Raw genomic sequence first — 19,488 nt, 5'->3', positions numbered from 1 at the left:
GAGAAAACCCATGCATGGACGTAAACCACCATCTTTCTTTTTGACAAAAAAAATCCCGCGGCCACAGGTGAGACAGAAGAACAGATGTGACCTTTGCAAAGACTTTCAAAGATTTAGTTTTTCATGGCAATACGTTCCGGGCCAGAAAGATAGTACAAACGGGCTTTGGGCAATTTAGCACCCGGAATAAGATTGATGGTACAATCATAAGAACGATGGGGTGGTAAGACCTCAGCCTCTTTTTTGGAGAACTCATCTCCAAAGTCCTTTAGGTACTCCGGAATACCCTCCGGACTAATGGTGGACACAAGCACAGCAGAAAGACAACCATTGGAACAATTAGAACCCCATTTAGCAATATCATGAGATCCCCAGTCTATAACAGGATTATGCCTCTGCAACCAGGGGAACCCCAACACCAGTCCCGCAGGAAGATTATTCATAACATAACATGAAATACGTTCCGGTGCAAGGACCCCACCTTGAGGAGGAACTCCTCAGAGACAAATTTAAGGACATTTTGAGCCAACAGTGTCTTATCAATTGCAACGATATGGATGGGAGTCTCTAGCCTAACTGTCCCTAACTTTAACATGGACACCAAACTAGAATCAATGAAGTTCATGGAAGATCCACAGTCCACAAACGCTGAAGTGGATGCAAAACCACCTCCAGAACACAGTTCCACCTCTAACAAAACTTTTTGAAATGATGAAAATGGTACCTGAGAGTCTGGATGGCCTCCCAGACCATCACCAAGACTCGGCAGCTTGTTACTCGATGGACAAGAGGGGGAGTCCTTCTTCCAATGTCCCGGATCTCCACAATAAAAACATAATTTCCCATCACGTCGCCGTTTCCTTTCCTTCTCCTTGAAATTGGTGGCACCAACTTCCATTGTCTCCTTGAATTACATCGCCTCAGACTTGGCAGGCAAAACAGGAATCTCACGCTGGATAATTCTTCTCTCCCGTAACCTCCAGTCCATACAAATGGCCTGAGTCATGGCCTCTACCAGGGAACTGGGTGGCGTATGAAGGGCCAGCGTGTCCTTGAGATGATCTGAAAGTCCTCTCTCAAACAGGCACTTCAGAGCAGCGTCACCCCAAGACACCTCAGTAGACCACCGCCTAAACTCAGAACAATACTGTTCAGCAGTGAGTTCATTCTGGGAGAGACTCATGATCATGTCCTTTGCTAACCTGACCCAGTCTGGTTCATCATAAATCAGTCCCAAAGCCTCAAAGAATTTGTCCACAGACACACGTTCAGGGCAGAAGCAGGTAAAGAGAAGGCCCATGACTGAGGTCCCTCCCGCAGTAAGGAAATGATTATCCCCACCCGCTGACTCTCATCTCCAGAAGATCTGGGTCTGAGAGAAAAAAAAGCTTGCAACTCTCCTTAAAAGTAAAAAATCTCTCCCTCTCCCCAGAGAAGGTATCTGGGAGCTTGACTGTAGGTTCAGGAGAGTGCAAAGAGACATCAACAGTGTCAGAGGGCTTACAGTCAGTCTGCAATGATTTAACTGTGTCAGAAAGCTCCCTTTGCAGGTGGTTATGAGATGAGGACAAGGCCCTCTATTCCACAAACAGGTCTTGTATCATAACTGTCAAGCTATCCATTTGATCCACCAAGGTATGGAGCGGATCCATAGCAAACAGAGCAGAGAAAAAAAAATGCAGAAATCCCTTTAAATGTGTTGGTCAGCTATGTCATGCAGCTGCAGTGCAGTACAGCGCAACCTCCACCAGGGGGAGCTTGGTAGGTAAGCCAGACTGCACACACAGAGCAACTGAACAGATGCCACCTAGTGGCGAGAGCGAGGTCAGGAAAACCAAGTCAGAACACAACAGTACAAAAGGATTTAGACAGAATGGATAGTCAGGACATAGCAAGGGATCAGTAAACCAGGACGGGCAAACTACGGTACAATAGGGACAAACTGAAGCGGAGTCAAAAAGCCAAGCCAAGAGATCAGAACCAGGGAGACACTGGGAAAGGGCAGGCAGGGGGAGACACAGGACAAGTCAGGGTTCACATTAGGACAAACCAAGGGCTTCCAGAGTCATGTTCACACGCCAAAGACAGAGCTATAGCTGACACCACCCTCAGGATACCTGGGAGCTAAATAGCAAACCCGAGCCCAGAATGAGACAGAGCAAAGTTAACCCTTGACACGATCCACTCAGAGAAAGAGCAGACAGGACTAAACTCTGGAACGGATCATGACACTCTAATTCTGCTTCTTTAACCTTCGTCCGGCTGAGTAGGTACAATTGTAACTATTCCGTTTTAAAATTGCAATAACTTTTTTTTTTTCGAAAAGCCGTAGAGGGCTGAAATTTCGTGACATCTCTGCAGTTTTGGTCCAGAATATATTGGCCAAATTTCAATAAAATATATATGAAGGTACAATTGTACCTCTGCAGCCTGTTAACGTTGTAAAATTATGCAGCCTGACGAAGGTTAAGAGTGTATTTTATGTGTTAATGCCTGGCTTTTATTTTTTTTTAATTTAATTTGGGCAGGGTTTGGGATATCCAGATATTTTCAGCCGATTCATCAATTGAAACATTCACAAGATTTTTGCACAAATGTACTCCAGTCTCCTGTTAAGTAATTGTATTTATGTCTAAAACGTGAGCACTAATTTGGAGCCAATTTTGCTGTACATTAGGGAAAAATTGCTCTAAAATGGCACAATAAAGGTGAAAGACAAAATGAAGGGCATTCTATTATTATGCGCAAAATTCAAACACCACATGTGGTTTTTTAATGAATTTGGCACAAAAAGAAATCTTACAACGCTTACCATAACACAAAAAAGAAAAGTGACAGTCCATGCATTACAGTCTGTGCTGGAAACTTGGGCTGAAAGGTGGCAGATGAGGTTTAACAATGATAAATGTAAGGTTATACACATGGGAAGAAGGAATCAATATCACCATTACACACTGAATGGGAAACCACTGGGTAAATCTGACAGGGAGAAGGACTTGGGGATCCTAGTTAATGATAAACTTACCTGGAGCAGCCAGTGCCAGGCAGCAGCTGCCAAGGCAAACAGGATCATGGGGTGCATTAAAAGAGGTCTGGATACACATGAAGAGAGCATTATACTGCCTCTGTACAAATCTCTAGTTAGACCGCACATGGAGTACTGTGTCCAGTTTTAGGCACCGGTGCTCAGGAAGGATATAATGGAACTAGAGAGAGTACAAAGGAGGGCAACAAAATTAATAAAGGTGATGGGAGAACTACATTACCCAGATAGATTAGCGAAATTAGGATTATTTAGTCTAGAAAAAAGACGACTGAGGGGCGATCTAATAACCATGTATAAGTATATAAGGGGACAATACAAATATCTCGCTGAGGATCTGTTTATACCAAGGAAGGTGACGGGCACAAGGGGGCATTCTTTGCGTCTGGAGGAGAGAAGGTTTTTCCACCAACATAGAAGAGGATTCTTTACTGTTAGGGCAGTGAGAATCTGGAATTGCTTGCCTGAGGAGGTGGTGATGGCGAACTCAGTCGAGGGGTTCAAGAGAGGCCTGGATGTCTTCCTGGAGCAGAACAATATTGTATCATACAATTATTAAGTTCTGTAGAAGGACGTAGATCTGGGGATTTATTATGATGGAATATAGGCTGAACTGGATGGACAAATGTCTTTTTTCGGCCTTACTAACTATGTTACTATGTTACCATGACACAAAAATGGGTGAATGCGGCATTACACAATACATAAGACTTAGCCAGGTTAGAAGAATTGTATGAGGAGTCAGGCCTTACAGAGTAACCTACTTGCTGTCTACAAGTTCCTCATGACTTGAATAAATAAGGTATTCCTCAGACCAATTTGCATGGACGTCTGAAGAAGCTCTAAAAAGTTTCAGGTGATTTTCCCATGAATAAATATTTAGCTTTTCTGTTGAATCATGCAAACAGAACCATTCCTCAACGAGAATCCTCGCAATGTGTCAGTACAGGAGAGTAGAAGCCTCATCTAGTGCTCTGATTCTTACTGAATGGTCTGCACAATAGCAAGATTCACTGCTCCATTGGTGATGGTCTGTGATGGGACCGAGCTACACTGCATGGCCACCATCACTGGATGTGCGGCCCCCCAGGGTCCTGGTTGTCGCAGTGGTATTGCTTTCCTCTCGGGGAGAGTGATGCTACGTTTGGAGGCAAAGAAGGATAACTGCATCCAGGTATCACAAACATACAACACATTTCACACTCCAGACCACCAGGGGGAGCTTCTGCTCCTATTTATTAGGTCACTTCCTATATATATATATATATATATATATATATATATATATATATATATATAACTGGTAGTCTGTAGGGAGAGTTAGAATGTTCCAGACAGTAGTCTGAGGTGGACAGAGGGTCCAAGGAGCTGTGCATGCCCTCAGAGCTGCGGCTCACAGAAAGAGACATTCAGAAGGCAGAACTGTATTGCAGCGAGCATGAAGGAAGTCAGAACAAAGGAGAGGATACCAGAAGGGGACCAGCCCTACACAGGCTGCCTCCTTCTGAGGCACAGAAGCCCGGTAGCCGGAACACTGAGGGATTAAGGACCTTTATGCTTTGCTCCAGAGACCGGCAGGACAGCTAATTGCAGGTTACCTGTCCGCACCTATACCCAGGAGGCATGGTGGCAACGTTAGAGGCCGGGGCGTGCTAGAGTCCCTATAAACAGCCTCTAGCCACCAGTCATACGGGTTTGTCCTATCCTATATGGGGGACAGAGAGAGACCACATCTGTGAGATCCTTATGTGAAGCCATAGGTAGTAAGGGACTACACCACTACAGCGCAAAGGAAGGCTATTGATTTCCACCTGGACAAGGGAACTCTGGACTTGCCTCCAAACCGGCCGGACTCTGCCTGCCCCGTGATCTGGTACCCTGGACTGTGGATGCTGATGTCTTCAGTAAAGGTAAAGAGACTGCAACCTTGTGTCCTGGTTCTTCACTGCGCCATTCATGATACCACCATCTACACACCGGGAGGCCCTGGGGATATACTTCACCTGTGGGAAGAAATACCATCTAGCTGTCATAACATCACCCCAGTGGACCCCTTAAAGCAGCGTCGGTCACCGAATACCACAGGTGGCGTCACGAACATAAACTTTATCCCTTTAAAGACCTTTCCCTTTTACACGGATGTCCCAGGGCAACGGACTGGGTCAGCCACCGTGATATCCCCCTGTGAACCGCAGGACCCGGTACTGAGTACCCCACGGCAACATGGGGGCGATCCAGATGCATTAAGTGTAGAAGCTCCATTACTACTCTGTCGAGCAAGATCTTGACACCGGCATTGTTTTGTTTTTATTTTTTAATCAAATTGAAAAAAATATGTTTTGCTTAATTTTATGAAGAAATGTAATATTTACTATAGGAAGTGCGATTAGACAGGCAAATCAAAGATAATTTAGATCAGTGTATCCCAACTAAGGTTCTCAGGAGCTTGGAGGTTCATTTAGTGCTGATCAGGCCCAAAAAGATCTGTACTGTTTACAATAGGAAAACCAAACTCATTTTAGCCGGCTCAAATGGTGCTCTGTAAAGTAGTAAACACATCTGAGCCAAATTATAAAATGGTTTACCAGCTCTAACAACAAGCTTTTTTTGGAGCAGGAATGTCATTAGAGGTTTCCCAGAAGTGGAACTAAGCAGGGGTTCCCATGCAGTAATAAGGGTTGGACAGTATTGCATAGATAAATGCTTTCCAAAGGTATAGTGTCAGGGGCGGATTATAAGAGGGTCAATATGGGCGGTAGCCCAGGGCCCAGTGGTGTGGGGGGGCCCTGGGCTACCGCACAGATTGACCCTCTTATAAACCGGCATTTGTGTGCCCCCGACCCGGTGGGCAGAGAGAGGGGGCCCGCATCGGGCCCCGTCTCATCTGCTCACCGGGCCCCTTCCGGCGCGCGCCCGCATGTCAATAGTTAACAACAGCCGCAAGCCAATTGGAGGCTGGCAGCTGATGTCGGCCGCAGGCGCAGTGCACACGTCGCCGGCGTCTGATGTCATTGTCAGTCGCCGGCAAGTGTGCGTTGCTGGAGGGAGCTCACCGCTGGAGTGCACAGGTCAGGTGAGGAGACTCGTTTTTTGTTTTTTTTTTTATAACCGTTACGGTGGACACACTGGGGGCAATGCTGGAGACACTGGGGGAAGATTGCTGGAGACACTGGGGCAATGCTGGAGATACTGGGGCAGATTGCTGGAGACACTGGGGCAATGCTGGAGACACTGGGGCAACGCTGGAGACACTGGGGCAGATTGCTGGACACACTGGGGGCAATGCTGGAGACACTGGGGCAATGCTGGACATACTGGGGCAGATTGCTGGACACACTGGGGTAATATGCTGGACACACTGAGGCAGATTGCTGGAGACACTGGGGCAATGCTGGAGACACTGGGGCAATGCTGGAGACACTGGGGCAGATTACTGGACACACTGACAGCAATGCTGGACATACTGGGGCAGATTGCTGGACACACTGGGGGTAATATGCTGGACACACTGAGGCAGATTGCTGGACACACTGGGGGCAATGCTGGAGACACTAGGGCAATGCTGGAGACACTGGGGCAGATTGCTGGACACACTGGGGCAATGCTGGAGGACACACTGGGGCAGATTGCTGGACACACTGGGGGTAATATGTTGGACACACTGAGGCAGATTGCTGGACACACTGGGGGCAATGCTGGAGACACTGGGGCAGATTGCTGGACACACTGGGGCAGATTGCTGGACACACTGGGGCAATGCTGGAGGACACACTGGGGCAGATTGCTAGACACACTGGGGGTAATATGCTGGACACACTGAGGCAGATTGCTGGTCACACTGAGGCAGATTGCTGGACACACTGGGGGCAATGTTGGAGACACTGGGGGCAATCCTGGAGACACTGGGGCATATTGCTGGACACTGGGACAGATTGCTGAACACACTGGGGGCAATGCTGGACAATTGGACGTACTGGGGCAGATTGCTGGACACACTGGGGGTAATATGCTGGACACACTGTCTGGGGGCAATGCTGGACACACTGGGGCAATATGCTGGACACACTGGGGGTAATATGCTGGACACACTGGGGTAGATTGCTGGACACACTGGGGTAGATTGCTGGACACACTGGGGGCAATGCTGGACAATTGGACATACTGGGGCAGATTGCTGGGCACACTGGGGGCAATGTTGGACAATTGGACATACTGGGGCAGATTGCTGGACACACTGGGGGCAATGCTGGACATACTGGGGCATATTGCTGGACACACTGGGGGCAACATGCTGGACACACTGGGGCAGATTGCTGGACACACTGGGGGCAATGCTGGACACACTGGGGGCAATGCTGGACACACTGGGGCAATATGCTGGACAGACTGGGGGTAATATGCTGGACACACTGGAGGCAGAACTGGAGGCATGGGCAGAATGTAGACACGGGGCATGATTGGAGACACGGGGCAGAATGAAAGACATGGGGCAGGATTGTATCATGGGGCAGGATGGAGACAGATGGGGCAGGATGTGGAGATCATATGGGGTAGAATGGATACTCATGAGGGCAGGATACGAGAACATATGGCTGGAGCGAGGAATGAGGTAAACGGGGCCAGGGTGGGGAATATTATTACCATAGGGTCTAATTAAGGGATATTATTACTGCAGTGAATTATTTATTTTATTTTTTGAGGACACTTTTAAATGAGGGGGCGGTCCTGTTACTGTGCAGAGTGATACTATATCGCCTTTTTTTCTTAATGTGGTGTAATGTAGAAGTTGTGAAAAATTAAGTAATGTGTTCTGCAAGTGGAGCTTGTGATAACTGTGTTATTTCCTGCAGAAACGAGTCCTGGCTGGAAGAAATGATGGCGGTCTGTGCTGGATGAAAGATGAAGGACTTCACCTAGAGACGTCACTGGTGAGTCAGTGTTACCTATACACTGACACTATACACTGTATACTATATACAGAGGTCCTGTGTACAATGTCACCAGTGATCACTGTATTACCTATACATTATATACAGAGCTCCTGTGTATAATACCACCAGTGATCTCTGTATTACCTCTACACAGACACTGCATACTAAGTACAGATCTCCTGTGAATACTGGCACTTATGGTGATAGTATTGTGTTTTGTTTTGGTTTATTACTGATCAGTATTGTAGTATTCAGTCACTATGTGGTGGTAATATGTGGTCTGGAAATGGTGTTGTGGTATTTGTCCCTTGTATGTGCTATTTGGTCACCAAGTGGTGGTAATATGTGGTCTTGACATGGTGCGGTGGTATTTGTTCCTTGTATGTGATATTATTCGATCACTGTGGTTGTATTTTGTGGTCTGGTCATGGTGCGGTGGTATTTGTTCCTTGTATGTGATATTATTGGTCAAAATATACCTAAATTGTATTGCAGATTTTAACAAATATTTAATAGATTACAGTAGAGTAGGGCCTGGCCATTTTTCTGGAATAATCTGGTTCGGGTAAATCATGACCCCCGTCACATAACGCCCGTCACATGACCCCGTCACATGACCCCCGTCACATGACCGGGGGGGGGGGGGCCCACAGGGTCTGAACAGCCCGGGGCCCTGGCTACCCTTGTTCCACCCTTGTATAGTGTAAATCCAGATCAAGTGTATAATAACTAAGGGTGCTGGTAAGGAGCCATTATTATTGTTACCCAGGGGCCCAGACCACTGTCGTTTTCCTTGTCTTTTTCAAGTTTAGCAGATTTATGTACCTAAATAAATCAGGCCAATGTACCAGAAAACAAACATATTATTTTGTGCATATCAGCCAACTTATACACGGCCTTCGCTTCTAAGATCACTCATTTCTTTTTTTTCCTTCGAACTAAGCACAACATTCACTCACATTTTAAGCTCCAATAAATTTCCGGCTAGAAAGATGCTGAGTGAACCTCATTAGTGTATTTCAGACACTTTTATACACTGAACAAATTGCCAGTTTGCAGTACTAAGCATCACTTAATGCATAAGTGGCCATTGTACATTGCTCAGGAACAAGACAACAAACATCAGGATCTTCCTCGTGAAATTGAAAGTCTGCATACATTGAGAAACCAACATTTACCATTGCTACTTGAAATCGCAAGCAAGGGTTTAGAAAGTGCTACTCTGAGAGACAAGATTCTTTATTCACATAAGGTACACGATACATCTAAACAAAAAGGCCAAAGAAACCACCATAGTCAAGAGAAGCCATGAGCATTGTGCTTATCACTAAGTACAAGACAGATCAGGATTGCAGAAAGGGCAAAAGGATCCATTGCCCAAGGCCTCCACCATCGAGTTTCCTCCAGGTGCTTAAATCTGGGTGTTTGTAAAGATTTAAAGCATATCTTTATAAAAAAAGTGGTAATATTTAGCAGAAGATATTATGCATAGTTTTTATTAAGACCTATTAATCATTGGAGCTTTGTTCTCTTTGCACCAAGATCTGTCTTCACTGCTAATGAGAAGAAATCCAATAGTCAAGCAAGCATTGTCATAGCAAGAGCAGGATACCCCACAGATAATGTTGGAGAAGATAAGGATCGGACCTTAGAGATGATCAAATAAATTCGGGGGACCCTGGTCCAGTTGTCATGCATGTAGTCTGTGGCCTGCCTCTACTGATTTGTAGATCATACATGATGTTCTACCAGCCCTACTAATAAGGATGCCTTCAGGTAGGAATCAGTTTGCAGGGCTCATGTCTGGACAGCTTAGACCACGGACATGGTCTCTGGACTAGGATCCTAGAAATAAGTTTGCTCATCTCTATCTGGACCGGTTTAATTTTAATGTCTAATCCTTTTGTACTCCAGGAGGTGAGTTGCTCCTAGGGGCCTATTTATCTTATAGCTGATGACAGGAAAATCCACCATGCCAAACTTTGGTTTCCTAAAAATGAAATTTAGCATAATTGGACTGCTCACATGTAAATTAGAATGGCATTAACAGGAACTTCTATATGCTGTATGTCTTTCTTAATTAAGCCACACATTAAATGACTTGGGAGATGGCTCTTTTCCACCTCAGAGTGAGGCCACATTCACATCTTCAGTATTTGGTCAGTATTTTACATCAGTATTTGTGAGCCAAAATCAGGAGTGGAACAATCAGTGGAAAAGTGTAATAGAAACACGTCACCACTTCTGTATTTATCACCCACTCCTGGTTTTGGCCTACAAATACTTATTTAAAATACTGACCAAATACTGAAGGTGTGAAAATGGCCTTAAACATTTGAATGTGTTGGAAATCTGTATTGAATATCTTCATCATTAGAACTTCAAAGTTGGAAATAAGACCTAACCTACAGTGGGGAGCAATATGCATATTGTTATCCAAGCTGTATTATCTGCCTATTGTCAAGTCAGACATTTATTGCAGCAACAGGATTGGCCATAAAAGTATAAAAGATGCAGGTCTCATCACTGAGTCCTGCATGCTTTCTTGATTTTTGTAGCTCATGAGCAACTACCTTTCCATCAATTCTCTGCCTGATGAATTGAGGGTTGGGAATGACCCATTCTAAACATGACAGTTCTATCCTTGTTCAGGTGTAGTTCCCATCCATTTTCCTACCAGTGACTTAAATCAAATCACAGATCTGCAGAGAAAACCAAATACATTTTTGGGGCAGAATATTTCTGGTCAGATTATTTGACTGGCTTTACGAGACAAACAAGTCTAAAGGTAAAGATTAGTTTAGTTCTAAGAATTTTAATCCTAATTCCAAAGGAAGTAGACAAACGAACAAACTGACTGGAAAGTAATTAAATCTCCCAGGGTGTGTAATACCTGTAAGGCCAATGTCAATGTTTGTTGTGATGTGATTTATTGCTAAAAATACATTTCCTCTTATGGTCAATAAGGATTGGCATTTTGTATTTTCATTTTTCACATGTTCAGGCCTTTGTTCAACTAGTATATCAGAGGGACGCGGGGTGTCTGACGGCTGCTGATCCTTTATTTCCTATGATAAAATGCTTGACCGGTGTATGTTTTCTTGCTATCAGTGCAGACAAATGGGACAATACTGCTCTATGCAAGTAAAATGGAAAAAGCATCTCTAGAGCCAGGAAGGCCACTTGAGGGAGAGGAACACAATTTGGGTAATTAGAGATGTAAGAAATGTTTCCAGAAACAGAGCATCAAAATCTACTTTCATGATACTTTGTTACATTATAATTGTCAAATTTCTATTTATTTTTGTTTTGTCTTTTTAATGTATTTATGACTATAAGGCATTTTTCTCAATAGGATTTTAATACAAATAGTTGACATCTTAGCCTCTACAGCCTCTATGTATCACAGTTTATAGCAGAATGAGATAAGTTAAATGTGTTGTTGGCGCGTTTTCAGGGCAGGGTTTGTTTCTGTCCAACGTTTCATCTCTTGAAGATCTTCTAAGATGATTTACTAGCAATAGAAGACTGAATACTGACTCAGGTGTAAATCACCATGGAAGATTGTTAAAGTGAATCCCTCACCAGTTATTAGTTGGCCGGGGTTATATGAGGGCATGAAAAATCAGTTTCATCCAGAAAATTCATTCCATTTCATCCATATTATCATCAATGTGTCCATTTTCTACATCCATGTGGCATCAATTTTTATATATTAACAGTTTAACATGTGCATAATCAAGTGTAGTTTCCTATGATAATAACAGCAATGTATTGGATTATGCACAGATGATCCGTGTGGGATTTGATCTTTTTTTACGCCCCCTACAGACCTGAATATGCAGTAACTTCCAAAGTTAAGAATAACCCTTTAATAAACTAAAAGTATGTGACGTCAGCACAAGCGCCATGGGATTTCCCATTGTGTTTGTGCTGACGTCAGAAAGTTGAAGTGAGTTCATTGGCTGTGAACTCGCAGGATCTGTCTGATGGCACCGTGAGCAGGAGAACTTTCTCATGCTGGTGGTGCACTCAGACAGGGAATAGGAGTTCACAGGGAGACACTGAGCACAAGCTGCTCAGTGTCTCTGCTAGATGACAGGCTGTATGGTTGCATCATTCAACCATGCATCCTGCCATCTAGATGTTGCAGAGCTAGACCTGTCATGGGACAAATGGAATAGCAGCACAAATGGAATAGCAGCATCTTTGCGGAAAGGTGAGGAATATTGTTGTTTTTTGTTTTTAACTCTTTTGCAGATGACAAGGGTATCGGTGGAATGGGCAAGGTCATAAGTATGGTTTAATTAATATTTATTATATGAGTCTGTGTCATTCTTTCAATTAAAGGACTTTTTCTGGGTGTCTGTGTTTTAATACGATATGACTATGAGGTTAGTAACTGGGGCATCTTTTTGACACCTCCATTACTAACCTCGGAGCTTGAAGTCACTTGACATTACAAAGGTGACATCAACCTGCCCAACTAACATCCCACTTGCCACCGCTACAGAACAAGTGAGAAGAGCAAGGCTAAGTGCCAGAATTGACGTATCTTAGAGATGCAACTTTTTGGGGTGGCTGAGAGCTGATGTTTTTAGCCTTGGGGAAGCCAGTATCCATGACCCCTTCCTAGACTGTTAATATCAGCCTGCAGCTGTCTGCATAACCTTTGCTGGTTATTAATTGTAGAGGGGCCCCACATCATTTTTTTGGGGGTCCCCCATTTTAATAGCCAGTAAAGGCTAGTATACAGTTGTGAGCTGATATTAATAGCCTGGGAAGCTCCATGAGTATTACCCCCATCCCAGGCTATAAACCTCTGCCCCCAGCTGTAGGCTTTCCCTCTGCTGGTTAAGAAAATTATGCGGGAGCCCATGGCTTTTTTTTTTTTTCAGAAAAATAAACTTTTAATAATGAAATGCAAGTACAGTAAACTGCACACACACAGACATCTGTATATCTACCTATTCTATTTGTATTTACTGTATGTAATCCATCTCTTCTATCCTGTCAGCTCCTGCAGTGATTTTACAGTACGCGGCACATGAATTGCTGGCTTTTCATCTATCTATGTAATATATATATGTATATATATATGTATGTGTCACTGACAACTATATATGTATGTATTCTATCTATTCTATTCTAAATGGTCACTCTGTGATTTTACTGTACGCGGCACAAGAATTGCCGACTTTTTCAAGGAGATCGGTATGTAAAAAATCAGACAGCACTCGCATGGTCCGAGTGCTGTGTGATTTTTTTTCTCGCACCCATTGACTTCTATTGCGGGATGCGGTTCAATTTCGCATTACAGTCACAGCATGCTGCAAGATTTTTCTAGTCCGATTGTGATTCGATCCAAGCTGGAAAAAAAATGCAGCTGAAAACACAATGATAGAATAACATTGGTACGATTGCATTCGTCCGATTTCATCGCAAGTGGGAATGAGCCCTTACAATTACCCACATAGGAAAAAGTGATGCCAGTAAGATATCTATTTATTTTCATTACTTAAAAGAAGGGGACGTACACTTTTTTTTAATTATTATTAGAGTGAGACAAGGGCAAGGCAGAAACAGACATACAGCTGGAGCAGCTGTACCAGGTCCCAGAGGTGGAGAAGGGCCTCCTGACACCAGTGACTATTTCAGTTAGATGTGCTTCTGAGGAGTTGAAATGTATTCTGGTACAGGGAACTGCCAGATGAGTGCGCTGCAATACATGCTGCGAGCCTGTCAAAGGTTTTGGCAGCTGGCGTTCCTTGTGATGGACGGTGCATAGCAGTAATGTTATGTGCCATCGCGGCAAGCCGAAGTCAGCTGCAGGCTCCTGCGATGGCTATAGAAAAAAACACCAGGACTGGAGGAAGGTAAGTAGAAGGAAGTAGCAGGGAACATTATATCAGGAAGGAGCCCAGGATGGAGGACATTATTCCAGGAAGGGGACCAGGATGGATGGCATTATACCAGGAAGCGAGTTAGGATGAGGGACACTACTATTGGATAGGTTCCAGGATGGGGGACACTATACTAAAAATGAGCCTATGATGGAAGCATTATTACTAGAAAGGGCCCACGATGGGGACCATTATACCTGGAAAAGGCCGAGTATGGGGGACACTATTACATTTGAGAAATGGCTTTCTTCTTGCCACTCTTCCATAAAGGCCTGATTTGTGCAGTGCACGACTTGTACTATGGACAGGCTGCCCCACCTCAGCTGTAGATCTCTGCAGTTCATCCAGATTGATCATGGGTCTCTTGGCTGCATCTCTGATTAGTCTTCTCCTTGTTTGAGATGAAAGTTTAGAGGGACGGCCGGGTCTTGGTAGATTTGCAGTGGTATGATACTCCTTACATTCAATATGATCGCTTGCACAGTGTTCTTTGTGATGTTTAAAGTTTTGGAAATCATTTTGTATCCAAATCCGGCTTTAGTCTTCTCCACAACAGTATAACGGACCTGCCTGTTGTGTTCCTTGGTCTTCATGATGCTCTCTGTGCTTCAACCTGAACCCTGAGATTATCACAGAGCAGGTGCATTTATACGGAGACTTGATTACACACAGGTGGATTATATTTATCATCATTTAGGACAATATTGGATCATTCAGAGATCCACAAGGAACTTCTGGAGTGAGTTTTCTGCACTGAAAGTAAAGGGGCCGAATAATATTGCACGCCCCACTTTTCAGTTTTTGAATTTCCATAAAAATTTAAAATAACCAATAAATTTTGTTTAACTTCACAATTGTGTTCCACTTGTTGTTGATTCTTCACCAAAAATTTACCTTTGGTATCTTTGTTTGAAGCATGATATGTGGGAAAAGGTTGAAAAGTTCCAGGGAGCTGAATACTTTCACAAGGCACTGTATTATTCCTGTATATTTAGCTCACAGTAAAAGTTAACACCATATAAAGAGAACACATGCTCTGTGGGATGTATATAATATGACGCACAGGAAGGGGGACTCTTCGCTTTCTCTCACTCTCTTCGCTCTCTTGGGACATACTTTGCATACGCTTCACATACACTTCACGCAGACATCAGATGCTATGTGAGTTAAGGTACCTTCACACATAACGATATCGTTAACGATATCGTTGCTATTTGTGACGTAGCAACAATATCGTTAATGAAATCGTTCTGTGTGACAGCGACCAACGATCAGGCCCCTGCTGGGAGATCGTTGGTCGCTGAATAAAGTCCAGAACTTTATTTCGTCGCTGGACTCCCTGGAGACATCGCTGGATCGGCGTGTGTGACACCGATCCAGCGATGTCTTCACTGGTAACCAGGGTAAACATCGGATTACTAAGCGCAGGGCCGCGCTTAGTAACCCGATGTTTACCCTGGTTACCATGCTAAAAGTAAAAAAAACAAACACTACATACTTACCTACCGCTGTCTGTCTTCCAGCGCTGCACTCTGCTTCTCTGCTCTCCTCCTGTACTGTCTGTGAGCCGGAAAGCAGAGCGGTGACGTCACCGCTCTGCTTTCCGGCTCACAGACAGTACAGGAGGAGTGCAGAGCACAGCGCTGGAGGACAGACGGCGGTAGGTAACTATGTAGTGTTTTTTTTTTTTACTTTTAGCATGGTAACCAGGGTAAACATCGGGTTACTAAGCGCGGCCCTGCGCTTAGTTACCCGATGTTTACCCTGGTTACCGGCATCGTTGGTCGCTGGAGAGCGGTCTGTGTGACAGCTCTCCAGCGACCAAACAGCGACGCTGCAGCGATCCGGATCGTTGTCGGTATCGCTGCAGCGTCGCTTAATGTGAAGGGGCCTTTAGCCACCATGCTTTTGAAAGAGACAGATGCCATTTACTATTCAGGATCTCAGGAAAGATGGGGAACAAACTTTGATATGGACAAATGGGCAAACTCTTTGTAGCTAGTTCACCTTTTGTTTTGTTTTTTTGCTTTGCTGCTCTGATGCTTTTTGATTGACAATCCAATAAACCACTACATTTTTTTCATAAGAAATATCATGACACTTTCTTTAGTGCATCACATCTGGTAAAGAGTCCTGAATAAATAAATATACGAAATAAGTATTTTTAACACATCACAGAGGACAACCACCTCTGTGATACATACCTCCCATCAACTATGTGTTTGGTATCCACCTTACAATATACATACACACTGTGTACATATCTTGTAGCTCTGTTGCTATGAAAGGAGGTCGGCCCAGACACATATCTTGCCCAGGTGCCCCAATCTGCCTTTGTCCACTCCTGTTTTCCATTATGTGAAAATCAGACTGCTTTCTTATGTCATTCGAGTGTTGTCCGATGTTTTCCACGGACCCACATACTTGGACTGCCGATTTTGATCCAACACTCTTTTCAAAATTGGACATGTCACCGAGTAGTCTGAGGAAAACAAATGTATGCTGAGCATAATAATATCGGACATGTGCATAGCCCCATAGCATTACATGGGTACTAGTGCTACCAGTGAAAACCATGGATAGCACTCGTCTGATATAGCTGGTCGTGTGCATCAGGCCTTATGATATCCTGATACTTGGCCCCTTAACTAGGGACCCTCTTAGTTCTATGAGCTGGAGATATATACTCACACAGACACTCTGGCTTATCTGTATATAGTGTATCAAGTGCACTGTAGATTATAAGCTTTACAGCAGGCTCCTCACTCCTCTAGTAATTGCTGAATTAAATGTTACTCTGTAGTGTCTGATATGTACATGAACCCTTGTAATTGTAAATTGCTGTGGAATATGTTGGCGCTGTAGAAGTAAATAATTATTATAAATGAATTATCACTGTGCCAAGCACTGCTCATGTAGGGACAACCAACTCCTGCACATGGGTCCACCAGGGGATTCACCTGTACCAATGTGGGCCTATCTGAGCCTGACCACTGGGACAAATGACATAACTTTGCTCGAATACCTATTCATTGTGGGCTCCTCTGGATTGTTTATCAATGTTGCATATAGGAGTTCACAAAAGGAGGTATAGAAAAAGAAAAGAGATGGTGCATTGTAGGGTCTTATATTAATATGAGAGCTGAAAGGGATATATTTCCCCGAGGGCCAGTTTTAGTGGAGCCCTGGGCAAAAGTTTAAAGTTGGGCCCCAAATGCTAACACATTGCACTATCAAAAAGAAACTTGTATGTTGCATTTACATGGTCCAAGTTCAGGCCGTTAAACGAGCGCAGTTGACTATATTGAAGTCCTTCGATGCTTGTTTCCTGGCCCATTTACACTGAACTGAGGAGGAATGATGGACAGTCTATGGTGCAATGTGACGTTGGTGGATGGTGCGAGACATGATGTCTCAAATGTGTTCAATCGGATTCAGGTCTGGGGAACAGGCAGGCCATTCCATAGCTTCAATGTCTTCATCTTGCAGGAACTGCTGACACACTCCAGCCACATGAGGTCTGGCATTGCCCTGCATTAGAAGGAACCCAAGGCCAACTGCACCAGCATATAGTCTCACAAGAGGTCTGAGGATCTCATCTCGGTACCTAATGGCAGTCAGATTACCTCTGGCGAGCACATGGAGGACTGTACGACTGTGCGGCTGTTACTGACCCACTGCCAAACCGGTCATGCTGAAGGATGTTGCAGGCAGCAGATCGCTCTCTATGGCGTCTCCAGGCTCTGTCATGTCTGTCACATGTGCTCAGTGTGAACCTGCTTTCATCTGTGAAGAGCACAGGGCACTAGTGGCGAATTTGCCAATCCTGGTGTTCTGTGGCAAATGCCAAGCGTCCTGCACGGTGTTGGGCTGTGAGCACAACCCTCATCTGTGGACGTCGGGCACTCAGACCCATCCTCATGGAGTCGGTTTCTAACCGTTTGTGCAGACACATGCACATTTGTGGCCTGCTGTAGATCATTTTAAAGGGCTCTGGCAGTGCTCCTCCTGTTCCTCCTTGCAAAAAGGCTGAGGTAGCGGTCCTGCTGCTGGGTTGTTGCCCTCCTATGGCCCCCTCCACGTCTCCTGGTGTACTGGCCTGTCTCCTGGTAGTACCTCCAGCCTTTGGACACTGCGCTGACAGACACAGCAAACCTTCTTGCCACAGCTCGCATTCATGTGCCATCCTGGATGAGCTGCACTACCTCAGCCACTTGTGTGGGTTGTAGAGTCCTTCTCATGCTACCACGAGTGTGAAAGCACAACCAACATTCAAAAGTGACCAAAACATCAGCCAGAAAGCATTGGTACTGAGATGTGGTCTGTGGTCCCCACCTGCAGAACCACTCCTTTATTGAGTGTGTCTTGATAATTGCCAATAATTTATATCTGTTGTCTATCCTATTTGCACAACAGCATGTGAAATTGATTGTCAAACAGTGTTGCTTCCTAAGTGGACAGTTTGATTTTACACAAGTTTGATTTACTTGGTGTTATATTCTGTTGTTTAAGTGTTCCCTTTATTTTTTTGAGCAGTGTAGTATAATGCACCCCCATAGTTCTCCATATAGTATAATGCACCCCCATAGTTCTCTATATAGTATAATGCACCCCCATATTCCTACATACAGTATAATGCATCCTATTGTCCTCCATATAGTATAATGCACCCATAGTCCTCCATATAGTATAATGCACTTCCCATAATCCTCCACACAGCATAATGTCCCCATATTATATAATGCACTCCCCAATAGTCCTCCACAGTAAAATGCAGCCCCCATAGTCCTCCACACAGTATAATGCAACCCATAATTCTCCATATAGTATAATGCACTTGCCATAGTCCTCTATATATCTGTATAGTATAGTGCACCCCAATAATCCTTCATATAGTGTAATGCACACCCATAGTCCACCATACAGTTTTATAGCCACCAAAATGTACTCACTGATTTAAATAAATAAATACATACTCCCCTCCCCCTGCTCCCATGCTGTTTCGGTCTCCGCAGCACCTCTCGTCAGCAGCTCCACTGCCTGGAACAGCATGGGCTGCTAACTGAGACATCGGAGAGAGAGAATGATGGGAGTGGGAGCGCATGCTTTCAGCTGTTCAATGTGCGGTGCCCAGAGCCGTCACCTGCACTGGGTCCTCCAACTCATGAGCCCTATAGTGGCCACGTGGCCTGCCACTGTAAAACCGGAATCGGATGTACTGAGCAGCACACGACATTGGTGGGGGCAGGGCTTTTTCAGTGAGAGACAGCAGTCTGAGCACCCATGCTCAGATCAGACTTCACTCTCCTCTGCTGTTTCCTGCCGATTCTTTGGAGTGCAATGCTATCAGCTGAAAAGCGCTGAAGGGACAGCACTTCAAGGCATCGAGTCAGTCTGCACCCTGCATGACCGAGCTCACATTAGGCTTCACTCTCCTCTCTGCCTGGATCCTCCTGAATCCTCTAGATTTCTCGAGCATGCCCGGGGGTCCTCCGCGTATTTTTTAGTGCTCGGAGGTTTAGTTTTTCTTGCCGCAGCTGAATGATTTACATCTGTTAGCCAGTATAAGTACATGTGGGGATTCCCTAGCAACCAGGCAACCCCCACATGT

The sequence above is a fragment of the Ranitomeya imitator genome, chromosome 5 (genome assembly GCF_032444005.1).
Source record: "Ranitomeya imitator isolate aRanImi1 chromosome 5, aRanImi1.pri, whole genome shotgun sequence".
Classification (NCBI taxonomy): domain Eukaryota; kingdom Metazoa; phylum Chordata; class Amphibia; order Anura; family Dendrobatidae; genus Ranitomeya; species Ranitomeya imitator.
This window is presented reverse-complemented; position numbering follows the sequence as displayed.